Consider the following 17,248-nt stretch of genomic DNA (forward strand, 5'->3'; position numbering starts at 1 on the left):
GCGCCTCTGGTAGGATGGGGGGCCGTGGGGAAGAGGAGACCGGGCAGGAGTTTGGCAGGGGGGGTAACAGGGCAGCTGGGAACATGGTGCTCCGTGGGTGCGGGATGCAGGCAGGGGGTGGGCCATGGAGAAGCAGAGACCTCTTGCTCAGAGGTTCCCGCACGTGGCCTCTGCTGCTGCAAGCGGAGACCTCGGTTTCTCACAAAGGGCAAAGCTCTCAGTTTGTGTCTGTGAGCACGGGCAGGTTACCCTACTCAGTAACACGTTAATCAAAGTACCCCTGAAATACAATTGGAGTGAAAACTATACTTAAAGTTTGCTGAAACTGACATTTCTGCAAAGCATTTATTTTCAGCCACGTCAGAATATTTCACGTTCGGTGCTAGCCTTTCACTTCACCTCCAATATTAGCATGTCCCGCACAACCTGTTTTACTACAGGGAACTTTCTTGAATGCCTTCAAAATGTAATCCAATGGGTACTTGAAAAAGTCACTCTTCTGCACATTTCTGTGGGCTTTAAAAGTGAATTTTCAGGGCTGTAAGGAAATGGTTTCTGTGTAAAGGTGTTGAGGTTGCCGTGAAATTCACCATCTCCATTATTAAGCATTTATAAACACATTGCCTGTATATGGCTACTGCATGGAAATTAACCCGATCTCATACTCACCCGGGTAAAGCAGTGGAAGAGGTCTGCAAATCTGGATTTTTCCATTCCCACTGTGGATGTTGCGGTGTTGGGTTTGTTTGTGCTTCATTGATTTTGTCTGTAGGTACAGGAAATTCTGCCTGGAAGGTTCCCTCTTTCATTATTGCTTAACAGCACAGCAAAACAGGCAGAGTGATATCAAATAGAGTCATAGGATGTCTCTAACAAGAGTGCAGGAGGCAAAACACCACTTGAAAATATATTTCAGTTTACCCTGAGTCTGTCTTTCATTGTCCACCCTCACAAAGCGAGCACTTCTACCAGGCAGACCGTGTGCTCTGTCTTGGGAACAGCTCTGAGTGGGTTTGGAGCTAGAAATGGGCCTCAGTAACATTTTTTTTTTTTCACTCAGACTTGGATTGTGAGTTTTCCTTTAACACTTCAACAGTGTCTTCATTCGTTGATATGAATCCATCTCCATTTGGCAGGAAAAAAAAAAAAGGAGAGGTTAACAGTAAGTCACCTATTACTCAAATGTAGCAGGAATTTTGTCAGATGGCAACATAACTTATTTTCCTTCTAAATGACCTGTTCTTGCTCAGGATGCACACTCTTAATTCCTAATGGAGATGAGCAGGTGCAGGCGGGTGCCACCCTGCTCCCAAGGCTGCTGCTCGGCTCGGCAGCACCATGGGGCGTTATAAAGCTGCAGTCACTTGCACCAGCTCAGTGTTTGGACTTCCTGCATGAAGTCACTTGAAAATTTCTACTGCCATTGTAAAAAAATACGTATTTATTTATTTATTTTTTCCTGTTGAAGCAGTTGTTAAAATTTGCCAGTGATGCTGCAGGCAGAAGTTCTTTATTGAGAGAAGATAATGTTGTAGTGTACGAGCCACGTACACTTGCTATGTACACCGTACTGTGAGCTATGTGGTTGGAGGATTTTGTGTCTTGGGGGGAGATTTTTGGCAGCCAACTTTTATTGAAGTAAATTCAAAAGGCAGTAGTGTAATATGTTGTGCCATACTGAAGACACAGATCCATTCCATTGGCTTACCTGGCCTGTCTTTGGTCCATTTTCACATAGCTCCAAAGGAAAGAGTATCAGAAACAGTGTGGGGAATGATTGTTACCTTGTACAGGTCACTGGTGAGACTGTGCCTTGAATACTGGGCTCAGTTTTGGGCCCCTCGCTACAAGAAGGCTTTTGAGTTGCTCAAGCTTGCGCAGAGAAGAGCAACAAAGCTGGTGGAGGGACTTGAACACAAAACATACGGGGAGCAGCCGAGGGAACTGGGGTTGTTTAGTCTGGAGCAAAGGAGGCTGAGGAGAGACCTCATTGCTCTCTCCAACTGCCTGGAAGGAGGTTGCCATGAGAAGAGTGTCAGTCTGTTTTCTCAGGTGACAAGCAACAGAACATGAGGAAATGGCCTCAAGTTGTGCAGGGGAGGTCCAGGTTGGGAGTTAGGAAGAATTTCTTCATGGAGAGGGCAGTCAAGCACTGAGACAGGCTGCCCAGGGAGGCGGTGGAGTCCCCGTCCCTGGGGGTGTTTAAGGGATGTGTGGACGTGGTGCCTAGGAGCATGGTTTGGTGATGGAATTCGGTAGGTTGGGTTGACAGTTGGACTTGGTGACCTTGAAGGTCTTTTCCAATACGATTCTGTGATTCTATGACTCTAAGTCCCAGGGAAAGGTAAGCTGCTTTTGTTTGAGAATGTCTCCTCCCCAGGACTGCTACTCCACTACTTCTCCAAATCTATTTTTACTGTAATTTACTGCAATTCAGAGGTGTTCCAGGGCATCAGAGCAATAACTTTATTTTTATTGTCCTCTGATTAAAATGGTTTATATTGTGAGCAAACCTTGCTGTATTAATGGAAGAAGAAACAGTGATGTATCATACCATCTCTTTAAATTATGTTGTTTCGTGTCTGTGTTAGATATTAAACATTATGTCATAAAATGTGTGGCTGTAGAGAATTTCAGTAGGCTTGACATCAAGGTAAGAGACAAATAATAAACACATCCTAGTCTCTTTTATAACAGAGCCCTTTGCAACCATGCAACACTAAAGCTAAAATGACTTTTTGCCAATAATTGTCTTTTGGTTCTTTAAAGCAATATAGTCAAACCTCTGCAGACTCAAAACTACCAGTTATGGGATTTGCATCTCTGCTAGATGCAAAATTCAATTCAGTGTTCAGTTGTTTAAAATTTAAAATCTAAACTTAAGTATGTAATAAAAATTGGACTGCTACTGGTACTTATTAGTCTGGGAAAAAAATGGTCTAATTCAATGGAATTCACGGGCATTGACACTACATTGGGGTTTATTAAATAGACAAGGTTGTTTTAATATATAAACCAAGAAAAGGCTGCAACATCAAGCAAATTATGCAAATTTGAGTGTTTAAGTAAAGGAGTCATATCTGCATCACATCACAGCTTAGGAAGACTGTCCCTTGCCAGACCTTCACCGTGCCGGTGATGGTGGCTTGTGCAGTGTTACAGATATGTGCACGGCCAAACTGGATTGCGCTTCTCTTTCTCCTGTTGGAAGCACAGTCCCAATATGCTAACACATTATGGAAATTAGAATTAATAGGTTTTAGAGGCTCCAGCAGAATTGGAAGCTTCATTATACTAGGCACTGAATCTATATATAGCCTTGTCACTGGTGGTGCGGTTCGCGCTGTGCTTAGTCGATGCGCTGTGGAGCAGCCTGCGTCCACGTGAGGTGATTTGTGGTGCGTATTAACTGGCAAGAAACTGTGGTTTGCAGTGCTGTTTTAAAACAACAAGTTCACTGAGCGCTGCATTGGTGATTGTGGGCGAACATTTGCAGTCCGGCAGTGCTGCAGCTCTTTGTCTCCTCTCCTTTCTGGCTGCCTCCCTCTGCTGCGTCCTCTCCTTGTGCTCCAGGATGTAGGAGTAAGGGTGGGAAGCCGTCAGAAGCGCTGCCTTGGAGAGAACAGGGAGGTTCTCCACCAACAGCTGGAAATATGTCCCTGTCTTCTGCCTTTCAAAACTCAGCATCGTGCTGTCTGCCAGTCTGCTGTGACCCATCTCCCCCGTGCTCAGAGCTGCCTGGCTGGGTCGGACCAAGCCAACCCAAACTCCCCAGTCAAAGGTGCCTCAGGAGAGCACAGGTCTGCTGGAACCAGAACCTTTGTAGGGAAAGAAAGTTCGAGCAGTGTAACAACAGACCATGTTAAAATTAAATTGTCTACAGTGGGTTCAATGCCATTCTTGAGGCCATCATTTTCATGGCTTTGACAGTGCAGCATCTGACTGTATAAAGCACTCTTGCAACCGAGTGAGGTCCTTCATTGTGTTTTATCAGGACAGCTTTCAAAGAGACTTTGTAGTATCTAGGCATCTTCCTTCTGGTGAAAAGAATTCCCATAAAATTTAACAGTGCTGTTGGCCGTGGCCGTAGCGGGTCAGATACAGTCGCTCACCCTTTTCTAAGAGACCTGCTGTTGATGGCCAGCGAAACCTCTGCCTGCACAGCTGCTCCTGCAGTGGGAAGGGAATCCCTGGCCATCATTTTCCTTTCCCCACCTATTACAGATACCTGCCCAGCTACCGTGTAGGTTCAGAGAAAACATGTGCTTCTAAACTCCTGTTACTGTGTTATTGTGAAATGATTGTTAAGGGATCACAAACAGATCTGGACTTTGATTTTTTGGTGGGCTAATGAGGGTTTACCAAGTCAGTGTGTTGGATCTCTCCTCCCCCCTCAGAGTCTTTTTGTGATCTAGAATATTAAACACCAAATTACAGTTGATCAGGCAGGAACAGAAGTAGTTATACACACTGACTTAATGCCAGCTTGTTGTCATCTCACTGTTGTTTTATACGTCATGGGATGGATAGCCTCCTTGTCCGAGCTGGATGTTAGGACATCCATTTGTAAGGCAAGTCCTTGAACCTGTGATAATTCCCCCCCTCCTCCCCCTCCAGCTGAAAATGCTGCCTTTGCATTTAATGCACTAAAATAGTGATGAAACATTCCAAGATACTTTCAAAGATTTTTCATGAAAATATTCATATGACTGAAGAAAACATTTTTAAAAGTATCCATTCTTCCAATAAAAGTTGTAATTAATAAGTACATCCTCCTTGCAGCATCATGCATTTTTATGGAGAAAAAAATGACACATCATACGGATACCACTGCATGTTAAAGAAGGCATTAAAACATCTCAGAATGAAAAATAATTAAAAAAAAAAATCCACGAGAGTAAACGTGCCACATCTAAGAAAAGTTCCATTAAAAAATGCAGTTTTTAAACATAAAACCATGGTCTTCATTCTTAAGTTTTCATACCACTACATAAAACCAAGCATGGAATATTTCACTTCAGACTGGAGAAAATCTCCCTGAAATTCTAATGAAGTTCATAAAATATACATGAAAAATATGCAAAAGAGCGAAGAAGCAACAGCCAAAAATTCACTGAAATTTTAGACTTGCGTTTAAATGTCTCCTTCTTAGTAAACAAAGATCTCTTTTGGCTGCTCATAATTGTCTGAGGGTCTCTGAGTCTCCACTCGGCAGCCCAGGACCTTCTCCCTTCCCCCATCAGGTAATATTTCCACACCGTGCAGTCTGTAGCACAAGGCTGGTGGCGTCTCAGCAGCCCCTCCGCGAAACGGCGTCCTGAATAAACACCACGGTTATGGGAAAGCTGCTTGGGCAGAAAAAGGTCCTTGGTGCAGGTACTCAGGAGACTGTTGGTGTCCTCGGGTCCCTGAGTGCTGGGGGACGCTGGTGGTCACCCTGCTGTGGCCGTCCTCAGCCTGTGGCTTCACCGCTGTGCTGGGCCATCAGAGCACGCCGCGTGGTCTTGGTGACTGTGTTGGAGCGAAAATAGAGGTGAAGAGCGGCAAGGAGAGTTTTCAGCACCTCTCGGGTCCCTGTTGTTCTTATCAGGAGTTCCCACAGTGGGGTGAAGGAGCGGTCTGCTGGCATTACGAGCAGGGAGCACGGAGAAGGTTATTGGGAGAGCTCAGTGCCAGCTACCCTCCTCTCACCACAGGCTGGTTGGCACCAGCCTCAAGGAGCAGTTTTCAGCATTATACACTGTTTTTCTTCAGTAGAACTGAAAGTGCTCTCTAAATCAATTTTGTACCATCGCCGCGTTCACGCTGCGCTGGGTCATCCCGCAGAAGTGGAACCCTGATCGGGAGGGTGCTGTACCCATCACAGCACAACCTCCTCCCTCACCCATCAACAAGAGAAATGATAGAGGAAAAACAGGAAATAATGATGGAGGAAAACATTTCCAGTTAAGTTCAACACAGACCTGCTGCTGCTCTTTTCTGTGCTGATGCTGTGCTATTCCTTTGGCTTCGTTCACACCCCAGTCAGACACGAAGAGAGAGCTTCCTGCACCCAGCACCCTCCTATGCACAGCACCAACCCCAGCCTGTGCAGAAAGGCCAAAGGAGATTGGTTTTTGGTTTTGATTTTTAGGTGTTCTTCTGTCTACCTCAGTCTATAAAAATATCAGAGCCTGTGTTAGCTTGGTGCATGCAATTTTACAGCAATTTGGACTCTGGAAGAGAGCTGCTGAGTCCCTTGGCTTTGGTGCCCATGCTTCTGCACTTTTGCAGGTTCCAGCTTAGCAGACATAATAGGGCACAGAAGGAATAATAAGACTTGTTGACCTTGAAATTTATGGTAAATCCGAGCCTAAAAGTATCTCAAGAAATGCTTGTCTGCAGTTTAAATGTTTTTAGAGCAGTGATACTCCTACTACTTGCTCTCTGCAAACATAAAGATTCACCCTTTCCTCTTAAAAAGCCACCTGGGATTCCTGGGCATGAAGTTGCCCTGATTATGAAGATTGAGGATTTTGTTAATTTCCATTTACAGCACTTTTGCCAGATAAATGTTGGATTTATAGTCTCCTGGCAGACACTGTGTAAAGGGAATAATAACCGTGTACAAACATTTTTTTTAATTTACTGCATAATGTAAATAAAATGCAAATGTGGTGGGACACCTTCAGCACAAGGCTGCTGTGTCCCCCGGCCACGAGGCTTGGTGCACATCTGGCTGGGCTCCTCGGTTTCCCTCGATGCCCTCTTCGCAGGTGCCAGTTGTCCATCGCTTTCTCTAAATTCCCAGTCCTTGTTATGAACTTGCTGCTGGTGGCTCCCGTCATCATCTGGGAAATCCAGGGGAGAAACAAGAAATACCAGAAGCCAAGAAGCTGGGGAAAGTCCTGCGAGGCAGAGGTATGGCTGGAGAATATTGGCCATTGGCATCGTGATGGCAATAACCTGACCTGTGAGAGAAGTGCTCTAGAGGCACCCACTTTTAATATTAGCGGGGTTTGTGTTGCATACACATTGGGAAGCCACTTTAATTATTTGTCAGTCCCAGAAGTGTGTCAAAACGTGTGTGTATATATACATGTGTTTATAATCCACAATGGCTTGTTTATTTGCTCTAATTCAGCAATTCCATATCTATAAAAAAGAAAGCTTTTCAGCCTTTTTGATGAATTAGCAACAGCCCTGGGAATTTTGGCAATCAACACTTGCTGAGATTCCCAGTGTTGTAGCTAATTTGAATGTAAGTTAATGAGTTTATTACAGGAAATAACAAACTTATCCTTTTTTTTTTTTTCTCCAAATCCTTTCATTCTTTGCTAACAGATTGTTTCATTTGTTTTGCCAATTATTTCATGAAGTTTCTCAGAATTTTCATAATCCATTCATTAAGAATTCCTTTTGTGCTTAGGATATCTGATAAACTCCAAAGGAGAAGAGTGATAATTTCCTTCAGAGAAATAACTATATCAGCATGGATTTCCATGGAAGCATGGCTGCAACACTGCTTTCTGCCAAAGTTAAGCAACTCTGTAAACTGTTTAGGAGTGAAAAGTTATTGCTGGCAGCTGTGAGAAGGAAGGGGCCTTACCTGGCATTTGGAGTTGTGTCGGATGTGTTCCCCCACAGCAGTGGGTGAAAGCACAGCGATCTTCAGCCAGCACACAGGGGGAGCTTTCTCACTGACTGTCGAATAAGTTGTAGAGCTCTCTTTGTTGGTGTCTCTAGAGCTGGTATTCCCAGTTAAAATAAATAAATAATCCTGTAATGCTAGGTGCATTTAAAGTATAGAAAACCTCTTGAAAATGTTGGCAGCTCCTAAGACATCAAGAAATATTCTCCCTGTGTTGCTCTGAGGTACCTCAGATGCACTCAGAGGCACTTGTCGTCCATGATATGTTGATGCTGAAAGAAAAGAAATGGAGCTGAGAGGACCCAGGGTTGCCCAGCTGTGGCAACCCCCTTAGCTGAAGCAGTGCTTGGAGTGGTTGGATAAATACAGATTCACCTAGACCAGCTCCCCTGGTCTCACCTTTGCTGTTTTCTTCTTTTCTTTTTAAATGAAAAGGAACGAAGCTGTTGGCAGGACCGAGGCACACCCTTGGAGCTGTGTATTGAACAGTGATCTTTCTTTTGTCACAGCTGATAGGAACAGGTGAGGAAATTTCCTTTCTCTTCTCCTTTGCTCCTGGCTGGCTTTGCTCCAAGCTAGGAGGATGTCTGAATTCATCCTTGTGCTTTCCAGCTCTTGGTGGGAATTCAAGGCCAAACGCGAGTCCTGTGCTGATGGCCGGGCAGGGGTTTTCGAGGCCTTTTTCTGCTCCCTGAAGCACAGAACTCTCTCCACAGAAAGTTCAGGCTTTGGCACAATACAAACATGGGAAGATTTAAATTCTCACTTGATGTACATGGACACAGCAAAGAGAAAATACAAAAAGTTTAGGAAAGGAGGAGAAAAAAACTAGCAAACATCACAGGAGAATTAAGATTTGCTAGTGGGACATGTGAGAGGTGAATTATCCTCATTGGTAGCAGTTTGCAGAACAGATTCACGTGGATACGTTGGCCTTTTCTCTCTCTTTGTGGTCAAACACAGTGAAAGCAATTTCCACTGCTCTAAAACAAACAAGCTGACAAGTCTCGTAACTGGTTGCTGACACAGGAGGTATTTAGATGCTGCTGGCATACCACACGTGTCCCTGCAAAGCCCCTGCACCCGCCTGGGACTGGAGCACTGTCACTTGAAACCAAAACTGACGGCAAGAGGGGAAAGGTGGAGTTGTGAGCTGAGGGATGAGCAATGTGGGAGAAGATATCCACCCCTACGGTGCTGCCGGCCCTTGTTCAGCTGGTTCATGCTGTGGAGGGAGTGCAGGGCATGCTGCTGTTACCACGCTGCTTAGGAAGCTGGTAGGCAGCAGTGCAGGTACAGAACTAAAAGGAGAAAAAGTTTAGAAAAATAAAAGAAGTATAAACAGGGAATCGGTATGGTGAAAATAGAGTGGCCTTCATAGAGAGCCATAAACTGGGACAGCGAGCCCACGAGGGCCGGCGGGCTCTGGGGGGGTCCCTGTGCAGCCAGCACAAGTTGTGAGCCGCAGCCTGCCCCCTGCCCGTCTGCACAGCTGTCATGGGGGAAAACTGGGCTGATCCAACGGAGCTCATTCCTGACAAACTCACAGGGGCTGATTCCCCTTTCCTGGTTGGGGTGGGGGTGTTTGCAAAGGCTTTCCTTCATGTTTTGCTCCAGCGTGTGGGAAGGAGCTGCAGTTAAGCTGAGCGGTCTGAAGACAAGAAGCAAGAGCTGCGTGCTGTTACACAGACTAAGGACTAAATCCTGCAGGCCGTGTCTCGCTTCAGGCGGTGTTTCTTCTGCAGTGACCACTCACAAAGCGGATGTAGGCCACCCGCGGCAGGAAGGCGAGGGGGAGACGTGTGCTCAGTGCATACGCGCGTGTGCTGACTGTGTGATGGGCTCGCTCTGCCCCGGCACTGGGCACAGGTCCGGCTCAGGCCTTGAGCCACAGCAGGCCCCCGGGTGCTCCCCCGAGCCGGAGAGCTCGTTAGCAGCGGGGCCGCAGGCAGAGCTCATTGCCATGAAGTCTCTCATGGGAAGTAATGAAGGGATCTGAGCTTGACTACAAATCAATCTCTATCTAATAAACATGGTGCCTCACCCCTTTCCTCTCCATAATCAAAGGAAAATTCATCTTGACACCATTCCTCTGTTACCCACGGTGGAGCCCGACGCTGCCCCAGCCCCTTCAGCACCTGCCGTGCGCGACACAGGCCCCGGTGGTCAGCCCTCACCCCGACCACAGCCCCGGCTGTGTGACTAATTGACAAGGACACAATTAAGTGCTAAGGGGAGGGGGGCTGTGCAACTTGATTCCTAAACAAAACACCTGAATCCCAGAAGATTACTGACCGAGAAACACTGGCGTTGCACTCCTATTAACGGTGATCCGTAGCACGAGCTTCCTGAGCTCTCCAGGGACCGCAGCAGGCTGCACCCCCGTCTCCCCCAGCCTCTCAGGGCTGGCTCCTCGAGGAACGAGCTTGTCCACAGACAAACGCTGATGAGACAGAAGGGTGAGTAATTCACCTTAAGGGGGATTTGGGAAGTGCATGCTTGGGGTTAGAGCTCCCCCAGGACCCTGCAGTAAGTCTGGGGTGAACCTTGCCATTCTCATATCTGGAACTAAGCTGCTGTTTGTATTGTAGCAAATTCCTTCAGATCGTTGTGTTAATTGACTAATACTCAGATACTGATTAAATGCTGTTAAGAATCACATAATCTGATCTTATTATTTCCTATAAAGGCATATAATAAATCCTTAATTACTGCTACATTAGATTTGCGTAAATCTAATTGCATGACACTCTGACTTTCCTCGCTTCATAGATATTCCTCCTGACTGTTCACATGAAATTTGAATCTTAGTGACAGACACAAGGTGGAGGAGGTAAAAATCCCTGTGAAGAAGATTTAGAGTGAAAGGGATATAACTATGTTTAATGGGGTGGAGAGAAGGAAGGTTTAGGCAAAAGCTGAACTTTTGCAAAATAGAGCCTTGGGGGATGTTGTTGGAGACCTGCATTTAAAGCTGGGCAGAAAGTAACAGAGAGAAGTACTCCTAGGAAATACCTGCCCTTGGTACTGAGGCTGGAGGCTGTCCTGGGGCGTTTCCCTGTGCTGCTCTCAATCGCTTCTGGGGCTTTGTAACTCTCACGGGATAACGTTCTGCTGTCAAACCGGCTCCCTGCAAGCACCAGCATGCCTGGTGAAGTGTCTGATGGACATCCAGCTACGTGTCACGCCAACATCTCATTAACGCTCAGCTTAAGGAAGCAAGCTGCATGTGGCGTGTCTGGGTGCAGCGGGGCTGTGAGCTGCTGGCGGAGCAGGGGTGATGCCGCACAGGCAGTGCACAAATGTTTTGTCCTGCCTGCCTGCGCCTTGTCAGCCTGCCAGGGTTCACAACAGCACCCATTTCTGTTTCCTGTCCACCTCCCCGACCAGCCAGTAACCTTCATGTATTTCCAGTAGATTAAAATAGGTTGGCTTGTGCCATTACGTCAATGAACACCAAACAATCCACAATGTATAGCAATGCAGTGGTAAAATGCTAAGGGCGTAGGTGAAAAATGTTTATTACCTTGGAGTTTCTCTTCTGCCTTTTATTTATTGCTAAATTGAAACACTGATAGCCATATGGGATACTGTTTATTATTTTTCTGCAGGCAGCATTCTAACGCTCTACCCATATGCAATTAAACTGAATGCCATGCTTTGCATTGAGGTTTTTATTTCTTTTAAGAACAGAAAGGAATAACTTTGTTGCTGTGCACTGTAGAATAATGTGTTTAACACCAAAACTCCAATCAATGTGATATAGATTTTGTGTTCTTCTCTCACTGTATATTTTGTACCCACCCTGCACGTGCTTCGTGTTGGCTCTATTTCTGCTCCTAACATCAGACAGAGTCATTTAAAATTCACAAAGCCACATGGGATTCACACTTGTCTGTGAATAGCTGGTTGCTATCAAAAGTATGTTCACGGTGAAACATTTATTTATTTATTTATTTAGAAGTGTTTTTCTGAAGATGCCAGAAACCGTTAGTGCCTGTTATTGTGTGATAGCACACAATTCTATAAGCACTGCTGCCTTAAAGACACTGCAGCCTGTCTTTGTGCTTGTGCCTTGATTTTATTCAAATGTCTTTATTACAAATACTTTCAAATGTCAGTGGCTGCCCTTAGTCATCTGTCTCAGCTGTCAAGTCAAGAGTTTAGAGGCTCCAGCTGCAGGACACTTGGGGTGTGGAAATAAAGTCTCTCAATAAAAGGGAACTGGGGAGAGCAAGGAAGCTGGTAACCGCTGAGTCTGAGCCACGTGGGTGTGCAGTTACACTCACTGCAGGTGCCTGCTTCAGTTTAGATCTGTCCCCAAACTGGGGAAAGAGCAAAACTGGGATGAACAAAAATAAATGGCCCAGCGTTACTGAAAACAATACTTGGTCAATTACCATAAAGCCTGTTTCCTGTTGGAAAATAACATAATTAGTGGTATTTGGAACTTAAAAACTCTTCCTTGGTAGTTATTAAATTCCATGACATTTCAGCTTGATTAACTTTTTAACGGATAGAGCTTGAGGCTGTTACAGGGAGACTTCTGACGTGGATGGGATATCTGATGACCTACCGCAATGACAGTTTCAGTTATTCAAACCAAAGAAAATGTATTATAAAACCTCATTAGTGAAAGGAAAATGATTAACTTATTGTCTGATCCTGTTTTAATGCTGGCTGAGCTGAAGGGCTGCGGTGTGGGAGGAAGCATCCTCCTGCCCCGGCAGGTGGAGGGAGAGCAGTGAGAGGTTTCACAGCTCAGCTCTACCTTTGCCTCGATGATGACATCCTGCAGGAGTTACTTGTGCCTTTTGTATTGCGTATATATTTACAGGGGGCTATTCTGTTCTTGAGAGCCCTCGTTTACAAAATCTGGCTTTGTCTAACCTTAAAGTGAAACAAACCTAAAGAAATAAGGCTCTGAACAAGCTGAAACTGACTGAGCTATTGAATGATGATCAGAGAGATGTTTAAATTCATTTTGAGATGCTCTATGCTTCAAACTACTGAAAGTGAATATACTTAAGGATTAATAGAATTTGCTTTTGTCTTTCTTAAAGAAGGAAAAAAAAAAGGCCACTTAAATCAGTATTGTGCTTGTTATGCATATGAAGACACAAAGGTTATGAAAATATGGCACAATCTCTTCAATTTTTAGATTTAATTAACACATGCCTCTGAGGAACAAAGCAAAAGGGATTCTCACAATAATTGATAAACTTTGTTCCGTATTTTGAAGGTGTGAAACAACATTGGTAATAAATGACTACTTAATAGCACAAAATGTCAGGAGAGGAGAATTTGAAATCAGTTTGGAGGATAAAGGGAGAACCTGAAGAAAGTGGGTATGTCATAAGTCATCCTTATGAAAGGATTTTCTTTTAAAATAATGAGTATTTGAAGAAATCTGTAGAAAAGATGGATGGGTGAATTGCTGTTTTTCTCAGTAAGTTTTTTTTTTTTTAATAAAAAAGTTCTATTCCAAACCTATTTGGCCAAAGTGGTGTGTGAGTTCTGTAGGTTACTGGAGATGGTAAAAGTACGGATGGAGCGAACCTAATGGGACAGTACTGGATGATGCTTTGGATATTTGGGGAAAAGAAGAGTGACTTGGGATCTGTCATACAAAAATCTTCCCAATTCGTTAACCTGGTGTATAGTTACATCAGCAATTAGACACTGTGCTATCAGAACATCTGGAAGTCCCTTGTGGTGCCCCAGCGGGTGGTGTCCCTTCCTGTATAAAAAGTATTGTCGTGCTGTGGGTACCCCAGGGAGCAAAGCAAGAATCAGGAGATTTTCAGAATCCTTTTTCTTGGAGTTCTTTTTCTTAAAGAAGTAAGAAGAAATTGAGCAGACAGACAGGAATCTTTCTCAACAGCCCTACCACCAGTATCTCCAGAGAATTTCAAAAAATAAATTTCCATGCTTTAAAGCACATCCCAGGTATGTCTGCATCCTTTCTAACCTTGAGAGTCCTTTCCACAGTTTGATTCCCGATAAGTTTTTAATTGGAAAGAAGTGCGTGGCAAGGCATTTTTGTAGCTATTCTGACTCCTTTCTCAGCTGGGAGACCTGCCAGTTTTGTAGGGTGCTCCAAAAGTCTCCTTAACCACTTAGTAATTGTTTTCTGCTGGAAATGGGGATACAGGTGTAACCATTTCTTTTAATCAAAGCTGAAGAAAATGACTGCTGTCCATTTAAAACATGAAATGTTCAGCTTAGTTCCCCCTGGAGCCCACTTTTTGGCTCCAATCAGGACTGAGTTCTTCCCCAAGAAATACAGCTTTAGAGAGCCCAAGGTTTTGCCATCAGAAGTGTTGGGTCATCCTGGGGGCAGAGGTGAGCTACGTGCGAGTCCCCGTGTTGAACTGAAGCTTTCTGTGGCTGCGTGGTCCTCGTGCTGCATCCCCAGAGGCCACCAAGAGCTCCTGCACCTTCACTGTCCCCGCAAGCAGCAAGCACGCACCAGGTGTTATTGTGTGCTTTCTCTTTGAATAAATAATAAATAAATAAAAATTTCTCTTCTGGTTCTCTTCTGGCAACTATTTTTTTTTTTAACATTTGAAATGATCGTTTCTCACTATCAACACCTTATTGCCAGTCTGAACTGTTGAGAGAGAATCTAGCAATTGTGTGCTAATTACTCTTATTGCTGCAGTATCTCAGATAAATGCTGAAGAGTTGGAAGATAATTAGTATTTAACCAATTAAGATTGTTACAAGTTCAGGAACACAGCTCTTGGATGTTTTTTCCCTGGCAAATTCAGAGGGAATGCGGTAATTTAACAGCGTTTTCAGAACTAATCGGAAGAGATGGTCAAAGAGAATTTTTTATTTTAACAGCAGCTGCGGGATTTCACCTTTCCCTCCCAGCTGCCTCCCAAGCTACCTCCAGCCTCTCATTAGACATTGTTAGATTACAGTTGTTGGATTACGGTCTGACCTCAGGTAAACCCACAGTTTTTGTTTCCCCGTCTGGGTAATGTGGAAAAGCAGAAATATTGGTTTGTGAATTATGATAAAGACCAATGTGGTTTTCCTTCCTCTTTTCCTGCAGATTGCAGCCACGTCCCAGTGGAGCGTTCCCAGAACTGCTGTGGTGCCTTGCACTGGGTCCTCCACAATAACGTTTAAGCAGTGCTTGCCTTTCTGGTTAGCAAATCATTCCCGAGTGTCTGAGGGGGAAAAATCCACCTTAGTGCCTGAGCAATCTTGCTTATGTGCCTGCAGGGAGGGCTCCTGGGCTGTGAGAGGTCTAAAATAGGCTAACATTTGTGCTGATTGCCAATTAATGTGTTCATTGCTGCTAATTTTTTATGCAAATTACATCAACTTTGAGTGAATGTTAACCTTATCTAGTAGTCATTTCTTGCCCTTGGCACAGCTGCTGACCACGAGGGTTACCTGGGCGGTGTCTTTCTGAGATGTGAGGGAGCGATGTGCTGACTTAGTCGTGGCACGTCAGGGCCTGCTGGAAGCGAGAGGTTCTCGTCCTCGTGTGACGTGAACCGGCCCCATGTCACAGCATCACAGAAGTGTTAACGTCCTCAGAAGGAGCATCCGAGGGGCAGCCTGGTGCCGGCCTGGTGGGCGGCCTCAGTGCAGCCCTGCCTTACCTTGGTTGGTGCTGGAGGAGGGGAAGCAACTCTGCTTATAAATGAGCCTAGGGAAAATTTAATAACCCTATTTATGAAAATATAAACGTTGATTTTAAAAACGTATCCTGGAATAAATGGCCCAAGAGAAGTTATAGATGAATTCATGGCCAAATCTGTCAAGCTGCTCTCACTGTGGTTCCGCACCCATAGCTGTCCTGGCTGAAGGACTGCGTGCTGACCCTAGGGTGGGGGCTTTTGCTTTACCTGTTGGTTAATTGCCCCGGTTCTGCAGAAACCGCACCGGTTGCTCTCTCACGAGAGCGAACTGCTTTTTCATCACCTGTTCCGCTTGCCGTAAACTCCTTTTGTACATGTGAGCTGAGAGAGACTGCTCTAATTAAGATATGCCAGAGCAAAGTTAATTTTCAGAGTTTCTTCCAGATGCCAACGGGAACACAGTGCAATCGTTCTATAGCTGAGGTAATTGGCTTCTGCTCAATGTGATGCTTGCCTACAGCCAGTCAAATGCACCTATGCCAGCAGTGAGCAAACTGGTCACAAATACTACCAATAATTCTTGAATTAAATAATGCTGAGTATGTTAACGTCTACAGTCCTGTTGCTGTGGCTAAGAGGAAAGGAGATGCCGATTTCACTGTTTTTTTTTTTCAGTAGGATAAACAAGCTGTAAATGACTTGTGAATTTGAAAAAACAAGGTGTTCAGCATGTTCTTCTTCTTCAAGTCAACTGTTTCTCTACATTTATTTACTCTCTTTTTATGTGAGTATTTTATTCCTTTGATTTTTTTTTTTTGTTTTGTTGTTGGTTGGGGTAGTTTTGCCAGGCCATGGCCAAGCAGCACAGGGTCCCTGGTGTCAAACGCAGCCTAATGGGGAAAATTGCAAAAAACTCATTTTACAGTTTGGAGAACTGTGGGGTACATTGGCAGTTGAGGTCATCTAATGGAAATGTTTAAGAATTTTTTCTTTCTTTATGCAGGTTTTAAAAATTTTAAATATAATTTTGAAATCACAAGTTTTATTTAACTAGTATTGATTTTGAAGCATTTCATGGACGATGTTCACAACACAGAGAGGCTGTCAGATGCACGCACCGCCTCTCAGGGAGATTGCAGTGGATAAAAGACAATTCTGAGGAGAGAAGCTGGAAAATACATAGAATATACATGGATTTTCCCTGGTCCTGTCAGGGCACTGATTGTTTTTCTCATTATGTTATTTCCATGAATTTCATAGATGCTGGCAAAGCTGATCCTCTAGCCAGGGTGGACAAGCGCACGATTTAGGAGATTTGCTCTTGCCCCAAGGGATAAATGTGAAAGCTTTTTCTGAGAGCATAGTGGTTGTGGGGGAGCGCTGAGCAGGCGTGATGCACCAGGAGGCGTAACGCACCGAGCCTGCCCCTCCAAGGAGTTAGTAGGGAGCCAGGCCAAACCCTGGGTGGACCCCGAAGTGTTGGCAGGAGAAGAGGGGTCCCCACACTGGTGTGCGTCTCCTGCCGCGCTTCGGGCTCCCACACCCCACCTAGAGGAGCTGCTGCTGCGTTCGAGGAGTCCGGCTCTGCCTGCGCAGGCGGGCGACAGAGAGGAGAAGCCCTGCTGCATGGGTGGTGCACAAGCAGCTCTGCCTCGTAAGCAGGAGACAGATGCAGCTATAAATTTTGTAGGCGAGCAGAAGAACTCTGATAAGCTCTTTGTAGGTAAAATTTGCCAGAGAGGGATTTTTTTGGAAAAAAAAAAAAAGTACTCCAGCTTTTGTTCATATATGCTTTCTGAGTGACCTGTATTAATTTTTCCTATAATGTTAAATAATTAATACTTAGTGTGAAGGCTAGAATTACAGACTGCAAGCTTCAAGCATCAATGTAATCTGAAATCAACCCTCTGATATTTATCCAGCATTTATTTCTGCCTTTAGCATTCAAGAGATGCAGTAGATAATTCAGAAGAATATATGATCAAATGCAGCTTTTGAGCAGGGAGGACAGGCAGCG

General features: G+C 44.7%; 2 long non-coding RNA genes across 26 annotated transcripts in view; one reads left to right on the forward strand and one right to left on the reverse strand.

Moving 5' to 3' along the window:
• Positions 1 to 17,248, forward strand: part of LOC310902622 — an 82,899-nt gene that overhangs the window by 33,187 nt on the left and 32,464 nt on the right. For 4 of the 25 annotated variants that reach the window (XR_014586843.1, XR_014586844.1, XR_014586845.1 and 1 more), the window contains exon 1: positions 8,977 to 10,089. The exons of 1 other annotated variant lie outside the window; for it this stretch is intronic. This is a non-coding gene — a long non-coding RNA (uncharacterized lncRNA). Of the gene's footprint in view, positions 1 to 8,064; positions 8,153 to 8,951; positions 10,090 to 15,906; positions 16,016 to 17,248 lie in introns of those variants that run through there. 20 more of the 25 variants (XR_014586824.1, XR_014586825.1, XR_014586827.1 and 17 more) reach the window with 15 other exon arrangements.
• On the reverse strand, positions 6,551 to 10,064 carry LOC310902623. Its single transcript, XR_014586849.1, has 3 exons — positions 9,926 to 10,064; positions 7,589 to 8,931; positions 6,551 to 6,830 (listed from the first exon to the last, which is right to left on the reverse strand). It is a non-coding gene; the product is annotated as an uncharacterized lncRNA (long non-coding RNA).

This window comes from Anser anser (assembly GCF_964211835.1).
Source record: "Anser anser genome assembly, chromosome: 7".
NCBI lineage: Eukaryota > Metazoa > Chordata > Aves > Anseriformes > Anatidae > Anser > Anser anser.